The sequence below is a fragment of the Cyanistes caeruleus genome, chromosome Z (genome assembly GCF_971803275.1).
Source record: "Cyanistes caeruleus chromosome Z, bCyaCae1.hap1.1, whole genome shotgun sequence".
In the NCBI taxonomy this organism is placed as follows: domain Eukaryota; kingdom Metazoa; phylum Chordata; class Aves; order Passeriformes; family Paridae; genus Cyanistes; species Cyanistes caeruleus.
In genome coordinates, this window is record NC_141732.1 from 16,730,526 (window position 1) to 16,737,035 (window position 6,510).

Sequence of the window (6,510 nt, forward strand, 5' to 3'; positions counted from 1 at the left end):
AGAGATTCACCCCTCATCCTATTCTAATATTTCCCTGTAATTTAAGACTTAATGCTATAATGTAAACATCTTTATGAAAAAAAAAATCTTGTTATGGTAAATCATGGACAGTTCACCTAAAATTATTGTGTTTCAAATAAAAGTAGGAGCAACTATAACAAGAAGGGCACTGCTTTTAACAGAAACCAGTATAAGTCTCGCATTTTGCATTGTTAGGTTAAAAGGATATGGTGCAGTAAAAGCCACATTGCAGGAAGATGCATAAATTTTTACACACCCTGTGAAATTCAGGATGACAATACATTTCTTTTCTCCTACAGTTTTGGATAAATATTTGTACCCCAATACTCTGAGCTCAGAGAGCAGCAGTTTTACTCGTATTTCATTCTCAGGCTCTGTGGTTGAAGGGCTGTAATTATCAGCTAGTAAATCTCTTTCTTAGCAGTTATTATTTAAGGTCAATTAGAATGAAGAACTTTTCAATCTGGACTTATTACTAAAGGAAATCTTTCATGCAGAAATGATGAAATGGGAGAGCTTCTCCCTGTACCCCATAGGCTCTCTGCTTTTTGTGTTCCTTCACTACAGCTGCAGTCATTACCAGTCTGACTCCACTTTGAAAAACTAAAGCCACATTCTTCAGAACAGTTGCTTGGTGTTGGTCAGATTTCTCTGCAGACTTTTTTTTTTCCATTTGGAGACACAGAGGCTGACACATAGTTTCCATGGACTTTGCATGTCTTCTGTCTCCAGAATTGTCTCCTGAATCCCAAATATTTCTCAAGTGGCTAGCAAAAGACTATCCAGAAAATTTTCAGCCTGGTGGGACAGGCATTGAGTAGAAAGCCAGATGGCTGTGAAAACAGATTGTAAAGTAATTATTTCATTTTATGTTAACTTGTTGTCTTTTAATATGTTTGTGCTTTCATTGTTACAGATAGGGCATTCACTAGAACTGAAGAGACTGTAAAATACCACTAACTCTAGTAGCAATTGCTGCCTTTGTTGCTCAGACTTTAAATGATATCACACAATGATTCATGTAAAAAAAGCAATAATGCAGCTTGAAAAAAGTAAAATATGAGCAATAAACTAAACCAAAAGGGCTTGTTGGCTTTCCCAAAACAACATTTTTTCACTCCTGACCTAGGTTTACTTTATTCCTTCCTTGTTTTAGCATCCTTTACATTATATACTAAAAAAAATGCATTGAAAGGTCAAACTTTAACTCCAAAATTACTGCCTTTTATATCCTTTATTTTCCTTTAAGACATCTAAAGAAAAGTAAAAATAATACTGAATAATTTGAAAAGTTAATAAAATTTTCTTTATGAGAAGTCTAAGTAAATTTAATTAAAATAACCTTTAAACATGTTATTTCCTTTCAACTAAATATTTTAAAGAACTGAAGTTTTATACAAATATTTTTTTATTTTTCCCTTTCCATTCCTAAAATGACAAAGGGAAAAAAAAACCTGCTTCAAGCGACAGGACATGAAACCTTCACGAGTCACTGTCCCCTTTCCAGAAAAACGAATGAGTTTTGGCTCACAAGCTTGTTTTGTTCTCCTTCAAAACACTGTGCCTAGATACCACTGGGAAGATGAGGGCTGAAGATTGACATACAGCAACTGTAAATACAAACATACAAGTTGATAAATAAGGCCCTGATTCTGTAAGCAGGCCTGCCCAGACATAGATCCCCTTCAGACCTCTGCTCAACCACAGTCAGTCTGCATTTTTATTTTTCTCTTAATTTTCAGTATTATCATGGGCTTTAGTTTTCTCTGTACTCAAGGCTGACTGGTTAGAAGACATAACATTGATAACACTTGATAAAGAAGAAACTGTGTGCAAGGAAGAAAAGGAAATAGCTGTTTTCTGGCCATAGCAGAAGTGAAAGACAAGACATTCAAGAATTTCTTACCACAACTGATAAGGGAAATTTCCCTTTGATTTTCTTCTCTCTGTGCACTGGATAAACTATCTTTCCTAGACTTTGGGACAAATCTTTTAACATATGTTGGATGAACCCTGAATTACGGAGCAAGGAAGGAAAGTCACTAGAGATACCTGCACAAGGCTTGCTTAGATGTTCCTCCTCTGCAGTTCATTTTCTTTGATGGAAGCCATAGGAAGAGTGGAAAAGGAGCTAAACTACTGTTGAAATTTTTGAGCCCTGTTAATGGGATTCTTTTCGCCAGGGAAATGTGGAGTCTAATCTCATAATTTAAGTTCCTTTTCCTTCAGTGCTGCTCATACTTTAATGCTTAATCATAAATATTGAAAGTGCATCACACATTTTGAGCTACAGTTTAGGGTTTTCTTCACACACAGTAAATAATTGAATTTAGTCAACTGTGTGCCCCTTCTTCCAATTCTGCAAACAAACACAGGCACAGCTAATGCAGAGTTAAATACAAACTAAATTTCTGAGCATCTTACCAATTACATATGTAAAACAACCAACTCCTGAACATTTATCAGATATATGATGATTTATTGAGTATAAATTTGTAAACCTATTCCCAGAAAATATTTTTTCTACTGAGTAGTATTTGCCCAAGAAAAACAAGGCCACAATATGCACCTCCTGTGGACCAGGAGAAATCTCTTTCTATATGTCTCTGAACAGTATAGACCAAATAATGATTAATTAAAAAAATTATTGGGAAAGAAGGAGCTTTTAAGACTTAGCAGATTTTTACTGGATTTGCCAATGTGGAAAAAAAGGAGAATCTGAGGATTTATTTGCACAATGAAAAAAATGCTTTGCACATATTCAAGGAAGATTTAAGACACTGATAAAATAGATTCAGATAAAGTGTGAAAAATAAAAGTATTATGTGACCACTAAATCAAGGCCTTACAGACATATCAGATGCTCCTTTACTCTTGTATGGATTTTGAGATTCTTGGACTCCTCATCTTTCCCAAAGTGGTCAGGGAAATACAGTAAATTTCCAGTCTAAAAGGTAGATTCTTTGGTAGGCTATAAGAAAATGTTCTTTACAGAACACTTGGAATTTGTTTTTATGTACTGGTAGTGAAAATAGCAAAGCAACTGCTAAAAGAAATTCCTTTGTGTTTTTAAGAGGAAGATACATGAACATGAGTTACATTTTCACAAATTCTTTAGAAGCTTGGAAGTATCTTGTTTTATGTAGAGTTTCAATATTTTCTTTGGCTTATTTGATTAATTTAAATCTTGAAATAACACAGTTGTTAGCCATGTTTGAAAATCATGTACTTTGGAAAACAGTGTCTCAGTCCTTGGGGAATAAATCTCTCGTTCACTTCAAGAACTGTGGGTGTAACCAAATGAAAATATAAAATGTAAGTTTTGAAGAGAAAACATGAGAGGTTTGTGTGTGTATGGTTTTTTTGTTTTATCTGTCTTTGTTTAGATACAGAATTAATTTTTAATTAATTAATTGAACTTCTACTGCCTCAAAAATCTAATCCTACTTAAAGTAGGAACTTCTTCATAACACTGTCTTTGGAAGATTTATTCGTCAAGTACCTTCATTTCTGTATTCTGATTTATAAAGCCATTCCAGATCTGTTACACAGCCTAATACAAAAGGTAGGCTTTGCTGGTTCCAGGACCTCTAAAAATCTTGATGGTACCCTAAAAAACTAATATCCCTTTGTTGTGATCAGGGAGAGCACTAGAGCAGAAGCTTCACTTAAATCTACAATATTTGTCCCGGGAGGTGGTGGAAACATAACCGTGCTATAGATTCTGAGGGAAAAACACATGTTTGGGGGTATGGGGTGCTTCCAGCCTTGCTAGGATGTTTGGGAGAGGGTGTTTGGGGAAGAGCTGAAGACCACATGGTGCAATCCGATTTGTGCTGTGATGAAGGCATAGCTGTGGCAACTCCAGGCTCCATATTGGAATATCCAAGTACATCAGGTTACATATGAATTTGGGAAAGAAGTTTGCACATATGACAATTTTTCTGGCTGATGTGAAAGGAGGAGAGAAGGCTACCCTGTTGCCCAGCTGCTGCCTCTTTGGTACAGCTGATTCCAGAACAGTGATGGCACAGATGCTGTAACTTGTCTATCCCTGGGGGCTAGTATTGGTGAAAAGAGTGCTGTGTGCCTCAGAATCCCATCCACCACCCCAGCGCCTTGGTCTGTTTTTCAGATAATTCATTTAGTCATTGCTGTATGTTTTTTTAGGAAAAAAAACCACCTCAGGCCTAGGAATGGTGCTAATATTAGCAAAGACACTGTCTTGGCTCCAGTGCATGGTTTCAAGGGTGCAAATTCAGAATTCTGCCAGTCAGAATTCAGCCCATTTTAAGATCAGAGACACAACTTAGCTGACTTCCAGGTGATGGAAGATTAAGGAAAATGAAGTTTTGAGCATCTTGACCTTTGCTGAATGTCTCCTTTCTACATCTGATATTGCCCCCTCTGCAGGCAACAAAACTGATGGGGTCAGTAATTAAAAACACTTGTTTTGCTTATATGTACTTCCTTGGTCTATGTAAATTGTTTTTTACCAGCAAAGTGCCCTACATACCCCTGAAGTAACAGCAAAAACACAGAGTGTTTTATGTGTTAGTAGCTAATTACTGAGTGGGCAGTAAGTACCAGAAGGATTATAGGTGGAAGCATAAACTTTAATCACCCACCTCAGACCTCAGAAAGGGGTAATATTAAATATTTTTTACTCTCTTTCCTTTTCCCCCAAGTGTGGCAAGTTGGAACTGAAATTTTCTAAGCCTCCAAGAATTTCTTTGCCCTTTTACACAGTTTTATTAATTTTGCATCTGGGCACTAATGATGTGTCTTTTCCTGAATGCTGCTGTTATGTCTCATCATTGTCGCCTGTATGTAGAGCTTCACATGGAGGAGTGTGTCTAATGTGCCCAGTTTTGGTAGGGAAACTTATTACCTGATATTGAAGACATGCCTTAGAAAGAACAGAAATACTAATTGAAATAGAAATGATCTTTTATTTCAATTGTCTGAAAAATCATTGATTTTTTTCCCTTAATGATTAATCCCATAATGATTTTTTTCTGTGTTAAAAATGGCATGCTACAAATTTGTCTTTGTTAGCAATTCAAGACCTTGTGCCCTCACTTAAGGTTTCAAATCTTCAGGCGACTGACAAAACTATGGAGAATCAGGTTAGGAGTTGATTGGGGTAAGATAAAGAATTACACGTTATGCTGAACCTACTTTCTACTCACTAATTTCTAATATAGGTAAAAAACCCTTTCAGAACATCTTCATTTATAATAAACCTGTTTTTTTCTTTCCCTGTGATTCTTCATTAGGAGGATGTAATGCTTCCAGTGCCTTAGTTCCTGATGTAAAAATCACTAAAGCAAATGGAAGTATATCCATGCATTTCACCAGGTGGCGGTTTGAAAGAATCCTGTACAAACAGCATAATTTATGGCTCTCCAGCACAAATACCCTTTAATTTTAATGGAAGATTTTCTGGTCCATAGTAAGGTGTTTTTATTAATGTGTAGCTTAATGCATTTTGTTAATGAGAATACAATTCAGCTCTGTTAAATCTAAATAGTGTAATAAGTAAAAAGGATTTTGTAGCAAGAGCAAAACTTATTACATGGAAATGTAATATTTTAATTTAATAAGTTTTCTGATAGAAAGCTAGGGTTGAGTCAACCATTTGAAAGTACTTAGTTTACTCAGTTACAGCCTTTTTGTTCTCAAAGGATCAAGCACAATTTGAAAAACCAAGAACTAAAACCTAATGGTTCAGTTCTTCAAACACATGTGCCAGCAAAAGTAATTCCAGTGGATAAGGAGTACTGCTGTCATCCCTTATATTACTGAGGAAAATAAGAGAGTTCAGGGCTGACCTTTGTCATTTAGTTTGCTCTTGCAGTATGAAAATTAATTTAATGTGTCTTATTTTATTGTAGAAATAAGATAGGACATTCTTCACCTGGCACAAAAAGAGTGGCAAGATTCCTTGTTCTTTCTGATCTTTGCTTGTGTAAAAATAGGAATTTGAAATCAAGCCATGCACTCTGTTGTTGGTTGCTTTAAGGTCACCACATATATGCTTTTAAATGAAAACTTTTAAAAGAGAAATTTATAATTATGGACAGCAATATTCTTATTTAATTACATCCCAGTGTAGTCTTTGCAACTCTAAGAACTGAGAATTTCACTGTATTTAAAATGTGTACATTGGGGTGCTTCTGAGTAATTCCTTGCTATTAGACCGAGCCAGCTTGGAATTTCATGTACTTGAATAGATTAACTGTTTTGCTTGTGTTAATAGGTACCCTGCTATCCTGGACTGCTTTGTGAGTGGGTAGAGACAGGTGCCTTTGGAAATGCCAATTGATTGCTAACCATAACAAGTCAGATTTATGTGTGAGTGGAGAAGGTAGCAGTATCTATGTACAGTGAAATGGATCTACTGACATGCCTAAACAGACCATAGAACTAGAAAGGATGCTGGTTTTGAGGCCATTGACAAGGTTTCTGGCAGGGTTGTGGGGAACA